The sequence below is a fragment of the Neomonachus schauinslandi genome, chromosome 8 (assembly GCF_002201575.2).
Source record: "Neomonachus schauinslandi chromosome 8, ASM220157v2, whole genome shotgun sequence".
NCBI lineage: Eukaryota > Metazoa > Chordata > Mammalia > Carnivora > Phocidae > Neomonachus > Neomonachus schauinslandi.
The window spans coordinates 59,159,149-59,185,316 of record NC_058410.1 but is presented as its reverse complement, the minus strand read 5'-3'; the positions used below and the strand labels follow the sequence as shown (position 1 = coordinate 59,185,316).

General features: G+C 36.1%; 1 long non-coding RNA gene across 1 annotated transcript in view; it reads left to right on the top strand.

The window, feature by feature from the left end:
- The window catches only part of LOC110583364, a 29,739-nt gene extending 22,574 nt beyond the window's left edge, over window positions 1–7,165 (top strand). The window contains exon 5 of the long non-coding RNA XR_002480502.1: window positions 7,146–7,165. This is a non-coding gene — a long non-coding RNA (uncharacterized LOC110583364). The remainder of the gene's footprint in view (window positions 1–7,145) is intronic.
- The last annotated feature ends 19,003 nt before the right edge of the window (window positions 7,166–26,168 follow it).

The following is a 26,168-nucleotide window of genomic DNA, read 5'->3' as shown; positions in this document are numbered from 1 at the left end:
ACTCTGAGTGGGAAAGAAAGACCAAAAGTCACAAAGACTAGAAAGGAACAGAGAAAATCTTCAGAAACAGCAACAAAAAAAATAATAAAATGTCACTAAATTTATATCTATCAATAATCACACTGAATGTAAATGGACTAATTGCTCCAGTCAAAAGATATAGGGTGTCAGAATGGATAAAAAAACAAAACGCATCTATATGTCTTCAGACCTAAAGAAACCTTCAGATTGAAAGTGAGGGGATGGAGAAATATTTATCATGCAAACAGACATCAAAAGAAAGCCAGAGAAGCCATACTTATCTCAGACAAACTAGATTTTAAACAAAGACTGTAATGAGATGAAGAAGGGCACTATATCATAATCAAAGGGTCTATCCAAAAAGAAGATCTAACAATTGTAAGTATCCCCCCAACTTGGGAGCTCCCAAATATATAAAATAATTAATAACAAACATAAATAAACTTGTTTATAGTAATACAGTAATCGTAGGGGACCTTAACACCTCACTTACAGCAATGGACAGATCATCTAAGCAGGAAATCAACAAGGAAACAATGGCTTTGAATGACATACTGGACCAGATGGACTTAACAGGTATCTTCAGAACATTTCATCCTAAAACAGCAGAATACACATTCTTTTTGAGTACACATGGGACATTGTCCAGAATAGATTATGTACTAAGTCACAAATCAGGCCTCAATAAGTACAAAAAGGTTGAGATCATACCATGCGTATTTTCACACCACAATGCTATGAAATTTAAACTCAACCACATGAAAGAATCTGGAAAGACCACAAATATACAGAGGTTAAAGAACATCCTGCTAAATAAATAATGAATGGGCCAACCAGGAAATTAAAGAAGAAATAAAAAAATACACAAAACAAATGAAAATGAAAACATGAGTCCAAAATCTTTGGTATGCAGCAAAAGTGGTCATAAGAAGAAAGTATATAGAAATACAGGCCTACCTCAAGAAGCAAGAAAAATCCCAACTAAGAAACCTAACCTTATACCTAAAGAAGCCAGAAAAGAAACAACAAATAAAGCTTTAAGCCAGCAGAAGAAGGGAAATAATAAAGATTAGAGCAGAAATCAATAATATAGATACAAAAATGATATAGATGCAGAACAGATCAGTGAAACAAAGAGCTGGTTCTTTGAATTAATAAAACTGCTAAACCCTTAGCCAGACTTATCAAAAAGAAAAGAGAAAGGAGCCAAATAAATAAAGTCACAAATGAAAGAGGAGAGATCACAATCAACAGCACAGAAATACAAACGATTATAAGAGAATATTATGAAAAATTATATGCCAACAACCTGGGCAATCTGGAAGACATGGGTAAATTCCTAGAAACATACAAACTACCAAAACTGAAACAGGAAGAAATAAAAATTTTTTACAGACCGATAATTAGCAAAGATATTGAATCAGTAATCAAAAATCTTCCAACAAACAAAAGTCCAGGGCCAGATGGCTTCCCAGGGGAATTCTACCAGCCATTTAAAGAAGCATTAATACTTATTCTTCTCAAACTGTTCCAAAAAATAGAAATGGAAGGAAAATTTCCACATTTGTTCTATGAGGCCAACATTACCTTGATTCCAAAACTAGACAAAGATGGTACTGGCACAGAAACAGACACATAGATCAATGGAACAGAACACAAACCCAGAAATGGACCCACAACTGTAAGGTCAACTAATGTTTGACAAAGCAGGAAAGAATATCCAATAGAAAAAAGACAACTTCTCCAGCGAATGGTGTGGGAAAAACTGGACAGCAACATGCAGAAGAATGAAACTGGACCACTTTCTTACACCATACACAAAAATAAATTCAAAATGGATGAAAGTCCTAGATGTGAGACAGGAAGCCATCAAAATCCTAGAGGAGAACACAGGCAGCAATCTCTTTGACCTCACTGCAGCAACTTCTTACTAGACATGTCAGTGGAGGCAAGGGAAATAAAAGCAAAAGTGAACTATTGGGACTTCATCAAGATAAAAAATCTTCTGCACAGCAAAGGAAACAATCAACAAAACTAAAAGGCAGCCTATGGAATGGGAGAAGATATTTGCAAATGACATATCTGATAAAGGGTTAGTATCCAAAATGTATAAAGAACTTATCAAACTGAACACTCAAAGGATAAATAATCCAGTTAAAAAATGGTCAGAAGACATGAACAGACATTTCTCCAAAGAAGACATTCAAATGGCTAACAGATGCATGAATAGATGCTCAACATCACCCGTCATCAGGGAAATACAAATCAAAACCATGATAAGATACTACCTCTCACTGACCAGAATGGCTAAAATGAACACCTCAGGAAACAACAAATGTTGGTGAGGATGCAAAGGGGAACCCTTACACTGTTGGTGGGAATGCAAATGGGTGTAGCCACTCTGGAAAACAGTATGGAGTTTCCTCAAAAAGTTAAAAATAGAACTACTCTATGACCCAGCAATTGTACTACGAGGTATTTACCCAAAGGATACACAAATATACTGATTCAAAGGGGCACATATATCCTGATGTTTATAGAAGCATTATCAACAATAGCCAAACTATGGAAAGAGCCCAAATGTCTGTGGACTGATGTATGGATAAAGAAAATGTGGTATATTCATATATATTTTTGTATATATGGAATATTACATCAGAAAGAATGAAATCTTGCCATTTGCAATGACGTGGATGAAGCTAGAGAGTATTATGCTAAGCGAAATAAGTCAGTCAGAGAAAGATAAATATATGATTTCACTCATATGCGGAATTTAAGAAACAGAACAGATGAACATAGGGGAAAAAGAGAGGGAAATGAAATTAACTATAGAGAACAAACTGAGGGTTGCTAGAAGGGAGTTAGGTGGCGGGATGGGTTAAATGGGTGATGGTATCAAGGAGGGCACTTTTATGGGCACTGGGTATTATATGTAAGTGTGAATCACTAAATTCTACACTTGAAACTAATATTACACTGTATGTTAACTAACTGGAATTTAAATAATAACTTGAAACTATAAAAAAAAAAAGAACTTCTTTCTTGGATAGTTGTATTCATCCCCAGCTGTTATTGGTTTTGGATGCTAAAGGCTCACAACTGCATCTTTAGAGAATTGCTTCCACTTAAGTGGAGTTGCCCCACCTAAGAAGTTATGCCTATTCCCCCCATATACACCGCCCCCCCACACACATAAACATACCAGTCATGTCCAGTGGCCACTTGTGTACTGAAATATGGCTTCTTTGCCTCAAGATAGGACCCACTGTATGCTACAAGTCATATTCCAGAGCTCCTTTTGGGACCAGGTTAATGTGAGTCTCCAGCCAAGACCACATGCTTAGCTTCCATTCCCTGCCCTGTCCTGATTTCCTCCCTCCCTTTCTGAGAGCACTTCCTAAATAAATCCCTTTCACAAGAATCTCTGTCTTGGATTCTAGTTCTAAGGAATCCAACATTAGATTAGCAGCGTCTGTAGAGGTATACCAAACCATGATCTCCTCCCTTAATCTGTCTTCCTGGAAGATTTCTGTCCTCCTTGCTATTCCCCCAGCAAAGGGATGATATTCAGAATAGTTGACAACCTGGAGAGCAAGACATCTGAATGGACACAGACCCAATAAGAATGAATAATGGCTGTAAGTGAATTGTAGAATATACTAAGTATATATTGGCTGACTATTGGCCCTGTTCCAGCATCTAGCAAAGCGCCTAGAATCTTTGTCTCTCAATAAGTTTTTATTTTACAAATGAATTAATGGATAGGTGAGTAAATGAATGAATGAATATTTTTCATATGGAACTAAAACACATATCCCTGTGGTTTACATACAGTAGTCTTAGTTTTTATTTTTTATTTATTTATTTTTTTTAAGATTTTATTTATTTATTTTTTAGAGAGTGAGCGAGAGAGAAACAGCATGAGAGGGGAGAGGGTCAGAGGGAGAAGCAGGCTCCCCGCTGAGCCGGGAGCCTGATGTGGGACTCGATCCCAGGACCCTGGGATCATGACCTGAGCCGAAGGCAGACGCTTAACCATCTGAGCCACCCAGATGCCCAGTAGTCTTAGTTTTTATATACCGTTAAGCACCTATGCTGGATTAAATTTTTCAGCAATGGCCATAATAATTCTCCCTTCCCTCATATTATTCTCGAATCTAGCCACTCCCACATCAAAAGGTGGCATCTATGTACTTCGCTGAATTTGGGTAAGACTTTGTGATTGTTGTGACTAGTATGACTAGTATAGTGTGGCAGAAGTGATACTGTGTGATTTCTGAGGCTAGGTTATAAAAGATGATATAGCTTCTGCTTGGCTATCTCTCTTGATATGCTTGCCCTTGGGATCCAGTCTCATCTGTGAAGATGTTGTGGTCATACTGAGAGACCCATATGGAGAGACATCTCAGGCCTGGCTGATCAGCTGACAGCCAGCACCAACTTATCACCCATGTGGGTGGGCCTTCTTGGTCAGGTCTCCAGCTGATAGCATGTGCAACAGAGGTGAGCCTTCCCCATAGAGGCCTGCCCAAATTGCAGATTGATGAGCAAAACAACTGATTGTCATTTTAAGCTACTGTGTCGCAGTGGTTTGGTATGCATCAATAGATCATTAGAATAGGATCCTAAGTGGGGGAAAGGACAGGAAGTAAATGATGGATTTTTAAAAACAGGAGAAGCCATGAATTGTTTTTGTTGTTTCAACATGGGGCTTGAACTCACAACCCTGAGGTCAAGAGTCACATGCTCTACCAACTGAGGCAGCCAGGTGTCCCACCATGATTAGTTTTTTTTTACGTTAAAAGTTTATAATATTTTGTTAATTTGGTAATAACCATTTACTAACAAGCATTCTTTGGGCTATAAGTTATGGAAATCTAGTTCAAACTAGATTAGGACAATATGGTAATTATTGGCTATTATAATTAGTGGTATTCTTAAATGACCAAATCATCTGAAAGACCTGAAAGAAAGGGCCTGAAGAGCAGTGAGAACCAGGGAATTGAAAGTTGTTGAAATTCGCTTATCTTTTTTTCTCTACTTCCAATTTGTTCTCTCCTATTGTTGCAAGTTTCATTCACATAGCTTGGAATATGACTTCTGACAGTTCTTGACCCTTATAGATTATAGTCTCTGATTCCTACCACCTAAGAGAGGCTGACTCCTTTAGTTCCAATTTGAAAAATCCTGCAGAAAGACTTTGAGTCACTGTCTTAGGTTAGATGCCTTTTTCTGGACTGATTGTCTATAGCAGCTGATTGAGGAGTAGGTCATTATATATGTACAGGTATAGGAGTATATGTTGGTATGTCTCAGTCAATCACCTATCAATCAATTATCTATACCTATATTCACTAGTTGGGGGAATCTCATGCCTCTATCATATATATGTTGGTGATTCCCAAACATTTACAGAACTGACCTGACTCCATTTCCAGGATTTTATATCTAAATGTCTACTTATCATTTCACTTGAATGTCTAATGGTGACTTAGTCAAGATAGGCTAGGTAGTAATAAATCCCAAAATTTCAGTGAATTGACATAACAAATGTTTATTTGGTCATGCAAAGTCTACTGTGGGAAGGAACAATTCTCTAGGATGACTATTCTCCATCAGTCTGCATTGCTGACTGATGGAGCCTCCACCATCCTGCAGTTGCACTGCTTGAAATATGCAGCCTCCTTGGACAATGAGACAGGGTAAGAGAATGCTTCTCCTGAGACTTGATACTATCATTTCAGCTTACAACCTGTTAGCCAGAACTGCTCACAGTTTCATATAGCTGTCAGGTGGTGGGGAATTGTAATACTCCAGTGTTTCCAGAAGAGGAAATATGGATGAATACTAGAAGTCTCTTTCACAAGAGGCACCTCCCTAGAGGTTTCAATTCCCACCTGCCCACAGTCTTTGCAGCATTAGTTACCACAATAAATGAGATCCATTCAGTTTCTGAAGACGGAAATCTTGGAGTCATCCTTAACCTCCCCCAGAGTCCACATCAAATCTATCTGCATAAATGTTCAGTCCTGTCAGTTGTCTCTACGTTAAAATACATCCATAAAAGAAAAGAAGGTTTATGAAAATGCCTCATATTAAAGGAATCTAAATAGACATGACAACTAAATGCAATACCAGATTTGTACTGGAAGGGAACCAATGCTATTAAGAACATTACTGGGTCAACTGACAAGATTGGAATACAAATGGTAAATTAGATAAAATTAGATACTGTATCAATATTAAATTTACTGAAGTTGATAATTGCACTGTGATTATGTAAAGGATGATCCTTGTTCTTAGAAAATACACACTGAAGAATTTAGAAGTAAGGGGCTATGATGTATGATGAATATAACTTACCCTCAAATAATTCAGATTTGAACAAGGCTTGGGGGAGGGGGAGAGAGAAAGGAGGGTGAAGAAATGATAAAGCATATTAACAATAAGTGAACTTGGTAAAGGGTATAATCAGTAGGTTTCTAGATCCAGAATCAAACCACACCTTACCACCCAGTACAAAACAACCTACCTCAAGCTACCATTCTCATTACCCTGATTCTAGTCTTGTACATCCTGTAGTCCCACAGCAGCCAATGTGAGCCTTTGAAAACATAAATAAGATCATGTCACCATCCTGCTCATAAACCCACAATGGCTTCCCACTGCATATATATAATAAAATCTAAAGACCTCTATAGCCCTATATCTTGCCCTTTGGTTTTCTTTTTGGCCTTACCTTCTCTATGCACCCCATCCCTCCCTCTCTTTTCTTCAATCATCCTGTCTCCTTGAATTAGTCAAGCATGCTTCTGCCTCAGAGTCAGCACTCCAAATTTATATTCATTACTACTAATATTTTTTAGTATAGTCAATATAAAAATCTTTGATGCTATTTAAAATGTTCAGTATTTTTGTTTTTTGTCATAGGATTAAAAAATAAATAAAGCATAACAACAAATGAAAACTAGGTCATAGCTAGCAGCCAAAACAATATAGTGGCAATGAATCTGAAGTTATCAACAATAAAAAGTAAACATTTCCATATCAGAATCTTATTTCAGTTTAAGCTGCCATAAATTTTAATACTATTATAAAAAATGCCTTTTATTTCATCTTTTTAGAACTGATGCTTAAGAAGTTCTTATGGGAAAGGTCTGTATTTTTAATAAGCATTTATATTTCCTCATAACAAAAAAAGCCTATCCATGTATTCAATCTTATGCTATTGTGTTTTATTGAAGTTATTTGTTGGAAGAATAAATGATTTCTCAAAGGAAGCAAATTACATATTATGAATAGTAAAATAATCATATCTGAATGTTTCCATTGAATGTATATTAATTTAATAAAGTTGCACATGTAAGCAGGCCTTTATCAGCCTGCTACTACAAAGTCATAGGAAAGAAAACTACTTTTAAGGAATAAGAGGTAAGTGAATGCATAATCATAATTTAATTTTGTGGAGGATTTAAGTGCATTCGAATTAGAAGCCAAAAATGACATGTCAGAAAGCAGAAGGGCAAAAAGTTAGTCTTCTGGTGTTCTCGGCAGAAATACTGAAGATAAGAGACAAATTCTGAATTCCAAATGAAACTAGTTCTTTCAGGAGGATGAAGAAGGATAGAGTTGGGGACCAGAGCTGATTAGGAGGTCATAGATAGAGATTTCCCTGAACTCACTGCATTCTAACTATGTTGAGTGATACCTTCCTTTCATGTCTATCAGGGAAAGATTATTTTGTTTCTGTTTTTGTTTTCTTTTAGATCCATGAAGTTACAGCTTCATTTGTCAAAGACACTAGATTCTTTGAAATGCTTTATTTTAAAAGTATCATAGTGGAACAGGCTGAACATTTTTATGGTAATAATTCTGTGAAACAGACCATATTATGTGAGCTTGTGCACTTGTCTCAAGAAGTATAGGTGAGGGACATATATGTCATTTTAAGAAATATGATTAAACGCCCAAGTAACATAATACCAAAAAAATATATAATTAACCATTTGTCTGTCTTTCTGTCTATGAACCGTGGTTTTGTTGTTGTTGTTGTTTTTCCATATTCTCTTAACATCTAAAATTATAAAAATTTTACCTAGTTGTAGTCATGGGTTCAGATTTTAAGTTTTTTAAAGATTTAAAAAATTTTTTAAGTGATTTTTAAATATTTTAGTGCATAATATGTCATGAAATGAATGCAAAATAATTAACCATTTTATCATTTGTGAATATTTAGGAAGCATGTATGATCTTAATTTTTGGTAGTGTAGAGATTTTTTAAAAACCTGAATCCGTTTTGTGCAGTTTGGATTAATTGCAATGTTTAGTCCAGTGAATAAAAAGTTGGTTAAAGCAGTGTTAGCGGTGCGCCTGGGTGGCTCAGTCGTTAAGAGTCTGCCTTTGGCTCAGGTCATGATCCCAGGGTCCTGGGATCGAGACCCGCATCGGGCTCCCTGCTCAGCGGGAAGCCTGCTTCTCCCTCTCCCACTCCCCCTGCTTGTGTTCCCTCTCTCATGCTGTGTCTCTCTGTCAGATAAATAAATAAGATCTTAGAAAAAAAAAAAAAAGCAGTGTTAGGAATTCTACAGAGGGCTACTGACTATATATTAGTAAAATATAAAATACTCAATTATTTTATTTTATTTCATTTTTATTTTATTTTTTTAAAGATTTTATTTATTTGACAGAGAGAGAGAGAGAACACAAGTAGGCAGAGGGAGAGGGAGAAGCAGACTCCTCGCTGAGCAGAGAGCCCGATGCTGGGCTCGATCCCAAGACCCTGGGATTATGACCTGAGGCAAAGGCAGACGCTTAACCGACTGAGCCACCCAGGCACCCTATACTCAATTATTTTAAATATTCAGAATAAGAAAAATAAACATTTAATAATTAAGGAAAATGCTCCAAAGCATAATTTGACCACATAAAGCCTTTGAACAGTGAGGAGCAAGGAGAAAAGAAAGGCAAGCAAGAGAGAGGGGGAGCTAGAGAGACATATTCAAGGAGACAGGCACACTGGAAACAGTCTCTGTTTTTCCTGTCTCTTCATTATTGGAGCTGTGTATGCATCACCTCTAGATTTCAATCTGTACGACTGCTTAGAACATTTCTGCCTTTGGGAAGAGGGAATGGCAGTAGCCCCAATCAAGTCAGCTGCTGTCACTTTAATTATGCACCTGAGTTCTTGTCCCTGATGTGTTGTCTGATTCCCCTGTGCCTGAGTCCCAGCCTTTTTTCTAGGAAGGGTGTGTAAGCTCCTATGGAGCAGAACTTCTCCTGTACTTTTTTCTTGATTCAGTCCTACCCCTATGAATGGTTTCTATTTTCAGCTTCAGGTTCTTTTGAATGATGAGTAGATCTCCGGTTCTTTTGTTATTGTGTTCTGTATATCTACTGGAGATCCCATCTATTGTTGAATTTCCCATCACTGTAACTGATATTAACCTTCTCTGACCATGCCGGGCAGCACAGGTCCAGTCCCCCAACCTGCCTTGCCTATGGATGGATATTTACTCAGTCTTCAGATGTGGGTCATCTCAGGCTAGTCCATCTCACAGCCACTCAAAACCCAGGGACAACTCAACAAAGTTTGGTATATAGTGGTGCTTAAAACTATCTTGCCAGTTTTTAAACCTTTAAAAAATATTCAACAGGCAAACATTTTGAACTCCCTTTAACAATGTTTGCATAATTATATTATTTAGCAGAAAGTCAGCTGCAAAAGCTCTAGCACTGGATTGGATAGTTCAATAACTCATTTTAAATTATATGCAGAGGGTTTTGTATAAATGTGAAGAATCAAGGGAAGGTGAGGATAAGCCATGTATGAAGAAAGAATATAAGATTTAAAATCTGAAGGGCTGAGTTTGAGATGCAGGTCCATCTCCTTATTCACTATGACACTGGGTCAGATATTTAACAACCCTGAGCCTCAGTTTCCTCATCAGCAAATTGGTGATGATAGCCATCTAAAGGGCTGAGAGAGGTTAAGTTGAATAATATAATGGGTTTTTGATAGTTTATTGTCTCTAAGGTAAGTTTTTTCCTACGTACAAACTCTGTGAATAAGTCCCAAGCATACCTGGGATACATTCCAAACTTGCAGGCTGTGGCCTAGGGAGTCACTCATATATGCACTAAATATTTTTTAGCCTTTCAAAAACATACTCCTCATAATCAAGTAGCTCACCATCTAGTGAACCTGGGTTGGGGAAAATCCTTATAATGAGGACAGCAGTGCAAAGATGAACCATTCCCTGAATGATGTTACTTATAAATGCTTAGAGTGTTGTTTTGGATCAGATAACAAATTAGAATAAAAAAGTTGATATTAGCTATATGGTCTTACTTTCTCTGGGCTTTAAATCATGCAGAAATATGAAAAAGAAGGAAGAAAGAAAGATCCAAGCTGCCAGGTATTGATTGTTTGGATTGTGAAGGGAAAAACTGCTGGGAAGAGCGATTTTCTGCACCTAATTTGAAAGCCAAAGAGACCAAAGAGATACCTCTCCCTCTCTCTTTATTCACTCAGCAAACATTTCTGAATCCCTGTTCTCTGTTCTGTCTTCTGTTAAGTTCCAGGAATTCAAAAGCAGAGCCTCCGCCCTCGTGGTTTGCTGTGTCTGACTGGAAGGCACAGATGGAAATCATCACAATACAGAGTGCCAATCAAGCTATGTACAAAGACTGTGAACACTGGAGAAAAGCAGTTGGTTTTATTTATTGGGGTCATGAAGACTATTCTTGGTCTTAAAAAATGATCTGAGGTCACGAGAAATCGAAGACTTTTCCAGGAAAATGAGAATTAAACAAAAACATAGGATGTGAAGAAATTACATAACATATATAGAAACAGTGCATGATATGGGAGAGCATTGTGGAAGGGATCAGAGTTAGAGAATTTAGTGGCTTGAGTAGTCTAAGTGAATGGTCAGCAAACTATGGCCCATGGGCTGGCCCACTACTTGTTTTAGTAAATAAAGTTTTATTGGAACACAGCCACACCTATTAGTTTAGGTATTATCTATAGCTGCTTTCAAACTACCACAGCAGAATTGAGGAGTTGTGAAGAGACCGTATACCCTGCAAGCATAAGGTAGGAGTAGTTTGCTGAATCCTGGTCTAGGTAATAAATGACAGAGGACTGTACTAAGGAAGTAGTAGCATGCCATGAAGAGAAAGAGACAGATTTGTGAAGCATTTTAGAGAGAGAATTTTTTCCCAAAGGATATATTTATTTGTATTGCTTTTCTTTGCCTTGTATTACATATCTCTGTAAAAGTAATAGATATGTATTGCAAATAATTTAAATAATGCAGTGTATATAAAGTAGATAGTAAAAGAAATTTCACATAACACAATGTATAAAGAGAATGTGAATGTCTTCAGAGGCAATTATTGCTAACAGTTTGAGGTACATTTTTTAAAAAACTTTTTCATGCATATACACTTATTCATTTTCATTTGTTTCTTTTATAAGTTGAGCCATTTTATACAGACTATTCTGTAATCTGCTTTTATCACTGAACAGTAAACCACAGACCTCTTTCCATGTCATGACATGTACATCTATCTCATGCCCATTAACAGTTTTATATTTTAAATATTCTTTTGTAGAGAAATCCAATTTAATTATTTATTCATTCCATAGATATTTATTGAGAAATGTAGTGTTTTTCTGTGGAATTGTCTACCTAGTACCCCCCCCCACACACACACACATGTTCCATGAACTGCTCCTTCCACATCCATTTGTGTACCATGCTGGTATCATCCTTGTAGAATTTAATCCTTTCTCTTGGCCTCCATTCTTTTGTGCAAGTGTGGGTCAGGATTACAGTGGGAGCTGTAGTCATCTGAAGGGTTGGCTTGGATGGAGGTTCCACTTCCGAGAGGGTTCATTCACATGGCCTTTTGGCAGGATACCTCAGCTCCTCACCACACGGAACTCCCCAAAAGACCACTTGAGTAGCCCTATAACTTGCTAGCTGGCTTTCCCCATAGCAAATGACCCAAGAGAGCAAGACAGAGGCTGAGATATATTCTGTGACCTGGCCTCAAAAGTCATATGCCATCATTGCCACAATAATATCAGTTACACAGGTCAGCTCTATTCAACATGGGATAGTACTACCATAGGGCATGGAAACTAGGAGATGGAATTCACTAGGGGTCATTTCGGAGGCTGACTACCACAGGCCTTTGAGAAAGAAGTTAGGCCTTCCCTAGATTCTCTTCTCCTTCTTCTGACTGGAAACTAGATATAGAGACCCATTCTAGAACATAAAGACGGTGACAACACCCTGTGGATTGCAGAGCCACAAGATGCAATGATTATGTATCCCTGAACCAGATTCCTCTAATCAAATTAGAAGAGGAGGTCTGAGCATCCTCTAGGTAACAGTGGTCTCATGATATCACCTCTTGATATAATAACTGAATGGATTTAGGGATGGCCTCCCTCTGAAGACAGGATTTGAATGTGAAACATTTGGTACATATAATTCTCTATAAATATTTTCATGTGTCTGCCTGGTTCAGATCTTCAAACCAAGGGGGCATGTTTGAATAACAAAGACCTTGAAAACCAGGATGTAGAGACTTGTCTCCTCTGGAGACATTTGCTTATATTCTTTTTTTTTTTTTAAAGATTTTATTTATTCATTTGAGAGAGAGAGACAGAGAGCACAAGCAGGGGGAGGGGCAGAGGGAGAGGGAGAAGCGGACTCCCCCCTGAGCTGGGAGCCTGACATGGGGCTCGATCCCAGGACCTGGAGATCATGACCCGAGCCGAAGGCGGATGCTTAACTGACTGAGCCACCCAGGGACCCCCGCTTATATTCTAAGATAATAAAGAGCTTCCCTCTTTTCTTTGGAGGGGATTTGTTTACAGTTCAGAATAAAACTCCCTCTTTCTCTCCAGAGGGGGAATGGTTATATGTACAGCAGCACCTGTATAAGCTCCAAGTCTCATAATTTTGAGTCTCCTCTCCTGCGATGCATCCTTGCCACCTGTGCAGGTAATATGTGGCTTTCATTCATGTTGCTACACAGAGACAGGGGCTGGGGGAACTGGTGCTAAAATGCTGCTCTGGCTGTTTTGCTGTAAGTAAGAAAGGGTTTCTCTCATCCTAAAAAATCTTGTTTCTTCTGTCTAGATATCTATGTCTGTAGCTGTATTCATAACTATATCTGCATCTATATCTATCAACATTGTGGCAGGCTTAATTTGTTAGCTTGCAAGTAGGATAAAATATCTGACGTTTGACAGTTTTTAACAATTAAGAACAACATTATGCCAATAAATTGGAAAACTTAGGTGAAATGAACAAATTCCTTCAGAGACACAAATGACCAAACTCAATAAGGAAGAAATAAATAAATAGAATTAGATTTTTTTATCCTAAAAAATGGAATTTACAGTTAACAACCATCCTACAATGAAAACTTCAGTCTCAGATGCCTTCACTGAAATCCCTCCAAACATTTAGAGAACTAATTCTCTGCAAACTCTTCCAGAAAACTAAACAGGAGGGACCTCTTCCCAATTCATTTTATGAGGCAAAAATTTCTTTGATACCAAGACATTACCAAAAAAAGAAAACCACAGGTAACTATTCCTCATAAATGTAGATGAAAAACTTTGAACAAAAGTTTTTGTGAATACAATACAAATATGTGAAAAGGATAATATATCATGATCAAGTGGACTTTATTCCAGAAATCCAAAATTGATTTAACATTTGAAAATCAATCAGTGTAATTCACCACGTTAAAAAACTAAACAAGAAAAATCATAGGATTTTCTCAATAGATGCAGAAAAGCATAGGAGAAAACTTTGGGTTACCTGACACTTTCTTGAATATGACACCAAAAGCACCATCTATTAACAAATTGACAAATTGGATTTCATCAAAATTAACCCATTTTGCCCTGCAAGAGGCATTGCTTAGAGAATGAAAGACTAGCTATAAACTGGGTAGAAAATATTTGCAAATGAGATATACTGGATAAATGACCTGTAGACTATATAAAAGAACTTTCAAAACTTAATAGTACAAAAACCACCCACAAAAATGATCAAAAACATTTGAACAATTAAGAAGATTTACAAATGGTAAATAGGCACATGAAAAAGGTTCAACATCATTAGTAATTAGGGAAATGTAAATTAAAACCACTACATACCTATTAGAATGGCTAAAATTAAAATGATTGATTTTGGGGAAGGTATTTGGGAAATGGAACTCTCATACACTGTTGATGGGAATATGAAATGGTACAACCACTTTTGGCAACAGCTTGACAATTCTTATGAAGTTAAACCTAGCCTTTCATATGATCCAACCATTTCATCTTAGGTATTTATCAAAAGAAATTAAAATGGGTGTCCACACAAAGACCTGTATGCAAGCGTTGATAACAATATTATCTGCAGTAACTAAAACCTGGAAACTGCTCAAATGCCTATCAAAAAGGGAATGAATAAATAAATTATGGAATGTATTATAGTAGAATACTCCTCAGCAATACACTTGGAATTATATTTGGTGCTATCTGCTTCTCTAGCAGAGGAAAACATAGGAGACATTAGAGTAGAAGACAAAACAAAACCTTTTGAGAGCGGCTTATACCAACAAAAGGTTGTTAGCAGTTGTAAAAATAATTACTTCAGTAGAGAGTGCCAGTGGAGGGCCATGTAACTGAGGCCGGGACATACTATGTAACATACTTTCATAAAAATGAAATGTGGCATTGAGGTGTGCTTATTTGGGAGCATTTGGTTTATTGGGCTATCTCTATTGGATATTATCTGTGTTATTGGCTTTCCTTTCATTTATTTTTTTTAAGATTTTATTTATTTATTTGACAGAGCAAGAGAGGGAGAGACAGAGCAAAGTAGGGAGGGCAGCAGAGGGAGAGGGAGAAGCAGACTTCTGCTGAGTAGGTAGTCCAATGCAGGGCTGCTCCATCCCAGGACTTCGAGATTATGACCTGAGCCGAAGGCAGATGGTTAAACCACTGAGCCACCCAGGCGCCCCTCCTTTTCTTTTAATAATAATCTCATGTATCTATGTCGTGTCCATTGAATTTAGATTTGAGGATTTGGTGGAGAGTTGAGATAAGCTGTTTTTTTGGTTAAGGACTCTGAAAGACTTTGTGAGTAATTTAAGCCTTCTGTGGTAGAAGTGAATTGGAAATAAATATATATGTATATTTGTGTCACAGTCTATTTACTTGAGCTATCGGATTTTAAATGATCAAATAGTATCCTTGCCCTTTGAAATTTTGATGACCTAATTAGCCGGTATTAATTATGGTTCAACTATTTCAATCTTTTAAAGTAAAAAATACAACTCCATTCTGAATGGCATATGCTAGCATCAAATACCAGAAAACCTTGTTTTCTAGATATAGGATGTTCCCACTCAAGTAATATAAAATCAAATGCAGACTTTGGCTTATGTGCCATAGTTTTCTTACCTTGAGCTGGAGAATGACATTTATGAAATAAATTCCTTTCTAGAACAGTTAACATTTTTGGTTTCTTCCATAAAACCAATTTCATAATTTTCTTCTAAATACAAAAGAAAAGAAAAACGCCAGGCAGCTTAGACCTGACTCATGTTGATTGCATTCCATGACTTTTCTTTTAACTTTCTAATGGATTAGGAAATAAGGACAAGAAATTGGCTTAATAATAGTATCCTATAGTATTCCTGATACTCCTTTGTCAAGATTTGTGCTTGATTTTTGGCCACCTACTTTGTTGCTGGTTTTCTAGCAGTCTGTATTCCCAGAATTGTTGGTTGATATAATCCAATGTAATTCCTTGAATCTGGTATAGTCCCTCCTCTGAAAAGTTATATCATGGTCATAATTTTATTTCAGAGACCTCTGTTTCAGGTTAGGAGAAAAACAAAGAAAGCAGAGAAAAAAATTATGGGCAAACATTTTGAAAATAAATGCCATCAACCACAGAGAGTATTTGGTGATGTTGCATATAATTTTATGTAAACTATTACCACTAAAGGAAAGCAAATAAAAGCAAAGCCCTGATAAGTTTGGATCTATTAACCTCTTCCTGAGAGGAAATTCAAAGACAATCCCAGGGATCTTTAGCAGAAGGAGAATCTAAAAGAGAGAATCTATATATAACCACATTTGTGACTAAAATTTACATGTTGGATTCAGATTATTCTTTATACAGTTGGATATAAAAAACTGTTAATAGCTGGTATCAGAGTTCTTTTAATTCTACTGAGGAAATAGTTTGATAGAATCACCTGACATGGAAATGAAATCCTAAAAGGATGGATTATCAGAAGCCAAACAAACAAAGGAAAAAGTTTAACTTCCATTTATTATAAACAAGAATTTGAGGGAAGGAGAAAGAGCACAACAGAGAGAAAGAGAGAAAAGTATAGGTAAGCATTTTTAAAAGCAGAAATGTCTCTAAAGTTCATTATTCTGAAATGCAAAATCCCTGCTCTACCTCCCCAAATCCTCAGTGAAGATTTGAGAATCCTGTTTTACAAGTTGAGAGAAGAGACTGATTTCCAAAACTGGGTTTGTATTGGTTTCTTATTGCTGCTATGACAGGTAACCATTAGTGGCTTAAAACAACACACATTTATTACCTTGCATTTTTGGAGGTCAGAAGTCCAAAAATGGGTCCTATAGGGTTATATGAAGATGTCAACAGGGCTGGAGGCTCTAGGGGTAATCTGTTCCTTGTCTTTTCTAGGTTCTAGAACCTTTACTTCCAACCTAACAGCATCACATCTTCAAATTTCTCTCTCTGCATCTGTCTTTAAGTCTCCTTCTCAGACTGACTCTCCTGCTTCCCTTCTTCCATTGTAAGGACCCTTGTGATCACATTGGGCCCACCTGCAAAATCCAGGTTAATCTCTCAAGATCTTTATTTACAACTGCAAAGCAAAGCAAGGTAACATATTCACAGGTTCTGGAAATTAGTATGTGGACATCTTTGAGGGCCTATTACTTTGTCTACCACAGTGCTCCTGCTGGGAAGAACAGAATGTGCAGGTGAACAGTATCTTGATCTCTAAAATGAATCAATTCAGAGGAAGCAGGGAGCTTGAAGCCAGAGGGAATCATGAGAATGTGCCTTTCATAGTTTTTGAGCAGGACAATTGCATGATCATAATATCTGTTCTTTGGGGGGATAATTTTGTGATAATATGAAAGAAGGATTGTAACATAAAGATAAATAACAAAATACTTAACAGTTCAAGAGAACAATAGGTTTGTCACAAAGCAGTACATGATTAATCACCAAAAGAACTCTAAAGACAATAATTACTATTGGAATTTTTAAAATGTAAATTTGGGTAATGATGATGAGTGAAACTGTTCTAATGAGGCCAAGGACATGCATTTGATTTCTTTGTGGGTCAGTATGTTCCATGGCTGAGTTAAACACAGCCACAGGAATGTGGGAGAGTCGTAAAGAAAATCAAGTAAGAAAACAAGGTAGAGTGGTGCTAACATTTCACTTCTCTGGGAAAAAAAAAAAAAAAAAAAAAAAAAAAAAAAAAATCCCAGTTTTTATGTTTTGATGATGTTAGTATTTTACATATTGAAGATGGTACTTTAGTCATATAATTGGACAAAATAGGTTTTATAAGATTCATACTTCTGTAAATATGAATACATTTAATTTTCTGATCATAGACATGCTTCTAAAGATGTGTGTAAATAAAATTTACATAAACTCTCTAATATTCCAAATATATTTCTTACATGAACTTTATGAAAAAATATGTCAAACAGAGAAAGACATGTATCATATGACCTCACTGATATGAGGAATTCTTAATCTCAGGAAACAAACTGAGGGTTGCTGGAGTGGGGGGGGGGGGGGGGGGGGGATGGGGTGACTGGGTGATAGACACTGGGAAGGGTATGTGCTCTGGTAAGTGCTGTGAATTGTGCAAGACTGTTGAATCTCAGATCTGTACCTCTGAAACAAATAATGCAATATATGTTAAGAAAAAAAAAAAAGAAGAAGATAGCAGGAGGGGAAGAATAAAGGGGGGGAATCGGAGGGGGAGACGAACCATGAGAGATGACGGACTCTGAAAAACAAACTGAGGGTTCTAGAGGGGAGGGGGTGGGGGGATGGGTTAGCCTGGTGATGGGTGTTAAGGAGGGCACGTTCTGCATGGAGCACTGGGTGTTATACGCAAACAATGAATCATGGAACACTACATCAAAAACTAATGACGTGGGGCGCCTGGGTGGCTCAGTTGGTTGGGCGACTGCCTTCGGCTCAGGTCATGATCCTGGAGTCCCGGGATCGAGTCCCGCATCGGGCTCCCTGCTCGGCAGGGAGCCTGCTTCTCCCTCTGGCCCTCCCCCTCTCATGTGCTCTCTGTCTCTCTCATTCTCTCTGTCTCAGATAAATAAATAAAAAATCTTAAAAAAAAAAAAAAAAAAAAAAAAAAAAACTAATGACGTAATATATGGTGATTAACATAACAATAAAAGAATTAAAAAACTAAAAAAAAAATCAGTGTGCAATTTTGCTCCATAAAGAGAAAATTTATATAAGAATAATTATAATTATTCTTTGTAATTATTCTTTGTAGTTATAATACAAAGTTTGCTTGATGAACAGAAATTTAGATCAAGAATTAGGAGAGGCCAGTGGTATATTATATAGAATAATGGCTTTGAAATGTAATAGTAGATCTGAGTCTTAACTCTGCTTTTGATTAGTTGTATGATTTTACATAATTTACCTTTCTGAATCTTTGGTTCTGTTTTATAAAGTAGAGATAATAATGCCTACTATTAGGATTATTTTGAGGATTAGAGATTATTTGTGTATTATGGGTGTACCACAAATGGTATTTTTATTAGCTATTATCCTGATTCATACGTTCAATGTCAGTAACCTAATACATCCATCTCCATAACAGGGACACACTTGCTTTTAGGACCAGAGGGATTAAATTTAAAATATGATTTTAAACAATCTTGTAATTGTCTTTTCTCTCATTATTTAAAAAAATATTTTCCCTCTTTTCTGTCTTCCATTGTTGTTGTTACGATTGTCAGCTGTCTGTCCAATTGTCTTTACTTTGTTGGTAACCAGTCTTTTCTCTCCTGTTGACAAGTGTAAATCACAAATGTTATATGGGTAATGTGAATAGTTACAAGTGTCATGGTTTTAACATGGTGAAAATGAACCAATTGCTCATAGGCACATAAAATTCTTGCTGATATTAAAGAGAATTTTTTTTTCTTTTGAGACTTTGTAGAAAATCACATAATGAATATATTTCTCAATATTTACTTTCCAAACTACCTTAAAATAGCTCCTCATCCTCCATTACTATATTCCCTTACTCATGTAGTTTTCCTCATAGGACTGACTGCTTCTTGACACTGAGTTTTATATGTATATATTGTCTGTCTTCCCACCCCACGAATACCCAGAAATCAACTGCTCTATCACACCAACTACATTGGTGTTTGCTGGCTTTGTTCACAATGACCGTATTAGTTTGCTAGGGCTTTCATAGCAAAATACTATAGGTTGTGTGGCTTAAGCAAAAAGTAATATATATTCTCAATGTTCTGGAGGCTAGCAGTCTAAGATCAAGTTGTCGACAGGTTTGGTTTTTCCTGAGGCCTCTCTCCTTGGCTTGAAGATGGCCACCTTTTTGCTGTGTTCTCACATGACCTTTTCTCTGTGTATGCACATCCCTCCTATAAGAATACCAGTTACATTGGATTAGGATCCCAGCCCTACAGCCTCACTTTAACTTAATTATTTTTTAAAGACCCTATTTCCAAATATAATCACATTCTGAGGTACTGGGAGTTCGGGCTTCAAAATATGAACCTGGGAGGGACACAATTCGGTCCATAACACTGAGAAAGGGAGCCTGATTGGCTTAGTTTCAGCTCAGGGTCACACAAGTCAGAATAGTAAGGAAAAAGGAAACCATACTCAGAAGAAGATAGGAGAAAAAGTGCTAGTTATTTAAAAAAACAAAAACAAGACACTGATAATCGCCATGTGTTTCCTAAGGAGGACTTGAAAGGCAGCTATTCTGTGTTGCTAGTTAAATGCAGATACAAAAGCTCTGGTTTCAGCTAATTTTTCATTGTGGTAAAAAAATACATAACACAAACTTTATTTCTTAACCATTTTTAAGTATACAGTGTAGTAGTGTTAACTATATGCACAGTGTTTTACAGGAGACCTCTAGAACACTTTTTAAATTTTATTATGTGATGTTAATCACCATACATTACATCATAAGTTTTTTTTAAGTTTTTGAACATTTATTAATTTATATACAGTAAAATTCACTCTTTTTGGTGTACAGTTCTATAAATCCTGACAAAAGCAGAGTCATGAAACCACTACCGCAATCAAGATACAGAATAGTTCAATCCTCCCCAAAAGCTCCCTCATGTTGTCCCTTTCTCATCAAATTTCCTTTCTACTCTTAACCCTTAGAAGCCACCAGTATGTTGTTGTTTTTTTGGTTTTTTTTTTGTTGTTGTTCTTGCCAGAATACTTTGCCTGGAATGTTCTTTTTTTATTATTATTATGTTATGTTAATCACCATACATTACATTATTAGTTTTTGATGTAGTGTTCCATGATTCATTGTTTGCGTATAACACCCAGTGCTCATTCAGTATGTGCTCTCTTTAATACCCATCACCAGGCTAACCCATCCCCCCACCCCACCCCCTCTAGAACCCTCAGTTTGTTTCTCAGAGTCCATAGTCTCTCATGTTTGTCTCCCCCTCCGATTTCCCCCCCTTCATTTTTCCCTTCCTGCTATCTTCTTCTTTTTTTTTTAAACACATAATGTATTATTTGTTTCATCTTTCAGAACTAACTGAAACTCCAGTCCCATTAAACAACTCCCTTTTTCTCTTCCCCAGGCCTCCCCCGTCCCCTCAACTACCATTCTACTTTCTAGGAGTTTAACTACTCTAGATACCTCAAAAGTGGAATCATGCAGATTTGTCTTTCTATGACTTTTTTCACTCAGCTGATGTCTTCAAGGTTCATTTATGTTACAGATAGTAGTTTTTTTTTTTTTTTAAGGCTGAATGATTAGTTTCAGCAGTGTTTAAAAAGGCAACAATAAGCTTTGCCAAAATATTCTATCACCTTTACTCCATATATCTCTTGCCACTTTTTTTTTAATTTGCCTCTTCTTTTATTTAAGTGTCCAAAGTTGTTTTTAATGTAGGTCTTTATGTAGAAAATACTATTCAACCATATATGAAAGTGTTCTGTGTTTTCATGAAACTGATTACTGCGTTTACATTGGGCTTTCTTTCTTCCTTTCTCACTTCCCTTTCTCCCTCCCTCCCACTCTTCCTTCCTTTCTTTATTGTGTATTTATTGAGTGTCTACCTTGTGTTAGCCTTTGTGGTAAGAATTGAAAATTGAAGGAAAATTCTATTGCAGCAAAGCTTCTGAGGTCTTATATATCCGAGAATATTTTATTATGTCTTCACATTTTAGTAGCTACATAGAAAATTCTAGATTCTAAGTACTTGCTCTTTAACATTTTAGAGACATTTCTTCATCATCTTATTGCATCCAGTGTTGCTACTGAAAAATCTGAAGTCAGTTTAATTTTTATTCCTTTATATATTACCTGTTCTTCCTCTTTTTAAGCTTTTACACATGCTCTCTTCATCTTTGATATTAAATAGTGTTACTCCAATGTTTCAGTGTAGATTTTTCCTTTGTTTCTTCTTTTTAGCACTTTTCAACCTGAAATATTTCACCTTTTTTGAAAAAAAATAGGAAAATATATCTTCATTATTTCTTTAAATATTTCCTCCTAGCCAAAGGCTTTGAGAAGCAGCCAAGTAAACACTGAGAATTCATTTGATCCATATTCTTGGAATATTTTATTCACAAGGTTCAAATATATAGGTTATATTTCTCTTTCTCTAAATCCAGTCATACAAAATGATTCTGTAATGAATGATAATGTACATGCTTTCTATGTTTTCAGTTTTCAGAATCAACATATAGACAAAGAATGAAAGAACTAATAACTGTTAGAGAATAAAATGCAAATTCAATAAAACTTGACAGTACAATAACGGTACATCTGACTAAGGTTGAGAGGTGGAAGGAGGAAGGTGAAATAGAATGAGGTACAGAAAGAAGTACTAGGGTTTTTTTCATATTTTATAGTTAGGAGTTAGGAAATGTAAATAAAGAATGAGATGTTTCAGGCGATTACTTCAAATTTTCAAGTAAACCTATAAAAAATAAGGTAATAAAAATGAATGGGGAAGGGAAGGTGTAGAGGGAGTGAGCTCATCTTTTCTGGAAGAGAGAACAGTTGATAAAAGAAATGGAGGTGTAAAGGCATAAGCACATTGTTATATGCTTATATAGATAACCTTTAGAAGATAACCTAGAATCCAGGCAATCTTTGTTATAGCAAAGATAACTTCTAGAAAAAGTAAAGCCAGAAATGGTACAAAATAATTGTTGTCTGTGAGGAGTCGACCTGGGAGTGGGAGGCAGGAACAAAAATTGTTTTTAATTTTAAGCCCTTCTATATTGTCAAAATTTTTGTTTCTTTGTGCATCTATTACTCTTATGATAATAAAATAAAGACTTTTTATTTATAAAGAAGTGTCTGCTAGGGGCGCTTGGGTGGCTCAGTCCGTTAAACATCTGCCTTTGGCTCGGGTGGTGATCCCAGGATCCTGGGATCGAGCTCCGCATCGGGCTCCCTGCTCGGGGGCCTGCTTCTCCCTCTCCCTCTGCTGCTCCCCCTGCTTGTGCTCTCTCACTCTTTCTCTGTCAAATAAATAAAATCTTAAAAAAATAAAAGAACTATCAGCTATCCTGGGGAAAGACAAACATGATCTTCAGAATATTTTTTGTGTTTCTATATTCACGTCCTTAAAATATTATCTGATTATCTTCAGATTACTCTGTCTACTGATCATGACAGAAGGCTTATTACTATTAAAAAAAAAAAGAAAAAGAAAAAAAGAATTCTAGAATTCAACTGCTCAATTGGGTTAGGACTTTATGGACATTCGTTATTTCTGTCCAACCTGTAAGTCTTAATTTAAATTTTCCATCTAAATTGTCCTGGACTGTTACCATGGGGACAATTATGAAAGTTCAAAAATAAAATTTAATAGATCTTTATATTTTGAACCCTCCAATAATAATAGTGAGGGTTTATTTTCAAGTGCCTTCTGTTGGGATATTTACTTATACCTTGACGTCTTTTGTAATTTATCCTTTCTCGTAGTTACTATTCAGTGCATTTATTTCTTGTGGCAGCATGCATCTAGACATACTTAAAACTAATTGCCTGTGTCTGGAGGTGAACAGTTTTTCTATTTTATTTGTCCTTGTTCTGGTGAATGAATGTTAGATTTGTTGTTTTTTAAGATAGTCCCTAGTCAGCAGGTGAATGTGCTTAGGATACTAGTGATCCATGCATTTTCTTGAACTGATATTAAAGTGGAATGATTTTTATAAAGACTCTTTGTCAGTAAAAGCTTAAGCAAGCTACCTAAAGAAGAAAATTACACAGGATTGCAGAAGTCAAATAACTAATCATGTGGATACTTAGTTATTTCTTCTCTAACCCTAGATTCCATTCCTTCTTATTTCCTGATAGTGTTTAGAATGATTTCTGTTCACTCTTGTATTTAGGGCTAAGGCATTTACATTACATTACCAAAGAAAAGAGAATAAACATTTGAAGAAGACCATTGCCTTCATATCTCAAATCTCAAATTATCCTAGTCAAATAAGTCAAATTCATTCAAATCTTTGAGTATTAAAAGCCTACTCTGTGTCCAGTATTGTGCAAAATATTATAGAGAATGAAAAAGAAATACTAGTTCCTGTCTTTGGAATTTTAGCCATCTAGCTGTGGTGACGGAATTTAGATAAATGAAATCAGTGTAAGATAAGAACTTGTAATATAATACCTATACTCCAGTGTTGCAAATGTAAATACTCTAACAATGCAGAAATGGTGACTCTCAAAGTGAGCCAAGGTAGTAAAAGTCAGTCATGGGAAAAGTATTCCTATCTCAGATTAAGGAATTGTTAAGACTTATATTAATTATTGAGGAGGAAATGGATGTCCAAGAAAGAGTGAGACTCTGGACATTTGGAAAGAGCATGTCTTATCTGCTCATTAGAGTATAGAGTGGTGCAGGGGGAATAGAATTGTGTTGTAACAGCTCCTTCCCTGCCTCTTCTGTGGTGAAAACCCCTTGATCCTACTTTTGTCGGATTCACTCAAATGATGGATATGGTAGTTGTAGGTTCCCTTATATTACCTTTGTGTTATCCCTGATCTTTCAATAAAGACATGTTACAAATGTCAATTTCCCATGTAACTATGGGTTTGACGGTATGGTAGGGAGGATTAAAAAGAAGTACCTGACCAATGTTTATGATAAAGTAGATAATGAATGAGCAGAGTTTTTCTCTGAAGCCAAACAGTGGTAGCAAAGGCCACCACTGGATGAGGACAGTTGTGATCAACAGTAAGGTAACCTTAGGAGGGTCATCAGCATCAAAGTAGCACTGCTGGTGTGAGGAAGAAACTGCTGACAGGACACGAGAGCACGTAGCAGGTAGCACCTGGAAGATGATCAGAGCTCACTTAGGCATAGTTTGGAAGGGAGCTGTTTTCTAGCAATGCAACCAGTAGAGGCTCATTCCATTGTATTTTGGGCCACATATGTGACCATTATTTATTCTGCAGGTTGCCCCTGATTCTTATTTGTGTTTTTATCACAACAAATAGGAAAGCTATCTGGTGTCCCATGTTTTAATGAAATCCTGAGTAGTGGTAGGTATTTTGAATCCAGGGATAGAAAATAGTAATGAGCTGGAATTAATAGATTTTTTTTAAACATGGAGATAGTAAATTCTTAGATCTCCATCTGTGAAAGGAGAAGATTGAACAAAACAAGGTCTATTTTTTTCTGGTAAAAATCTATTAGTCAACCCATTGCTGAGCCATATACATACTTTTTCACCCATCCTCCAGGGCCAAAGAAAAGATTATTTGATTCATTCCGCCTGCCTGCCCTCAACTCCCAAACTCAACCTTAAAAATGTTTTCACATAAAACTTTAGAAATCGAGTCACTTCATTTAGTTTTCTTGAAGAACATGCTGATGGAGTTTAGTATTCTTAATCTGTGTTTTGAAAAGATTAATACAAAGTAGGATCTATATTTCAACCTTGTTGTCCTCTGTGATGAATCAGTGACTGAAAGCCACCAACTTGGATGATGGTTCTACTACCCAAAATAAATGAAATGTATTTTTCCATATACAGGAAATACATGTTTATTGTAGAAAACAATACAGAATAAAGTATGAAGGAGACAAAAATCCATAATCTAAAAACATTGTCCGGAATCCTATGTTTTGTAAATAACAAGAGGTAACATTTTCTACATTTTAGTTCTGATGGTTTTCTATGCTGAGGTAGAGTATATTAATACCCTTAAACATATATGTGATGTGTGTGTGTATGTATATATTATATATATAATGTGTGTGTATATATATATATTTTTTTTTTACTTAACATGAAAACAAGTATTTTCTCATGTTAGACAATATTCTTTGTGGCTGCCAAATTCACTGTATCCCTGTACTATATTTTATACGATTTTTTCCCTATTGTTGTACCTTTAGTTTATTTCCATTCTTCGCTATCTTAAAAAAAGCTACAAAGAATATTTTCAAATACATGTCTTTGACTACATGTATAATGATTTCCTTGGTTTATCTATACAAAAGGGAATATATGGGTCAAAAATATGAACATATTTAAGCTCTAGAATAAATAACATCAAAATCTCCTTCCAGAAAATTTTACCAGTTTATATTACTACAAAAGTATGAGTGCTTGTCCTCATGTTTTCTTGCTATGGAACAAGTAATATGTCATTTTGATAGATGAAAATATTATTTTATTGTAATCGTATTTTGTACTTCTTTGGCTATATTTTTATATGTTTGCCCAATGGAAAAAATGGGTTGCTTTTTTATTATTAAATTTTTAGAGTTCTTTATATATTCTGGATACAAATCCTTTATCAAATATGTGATTTGC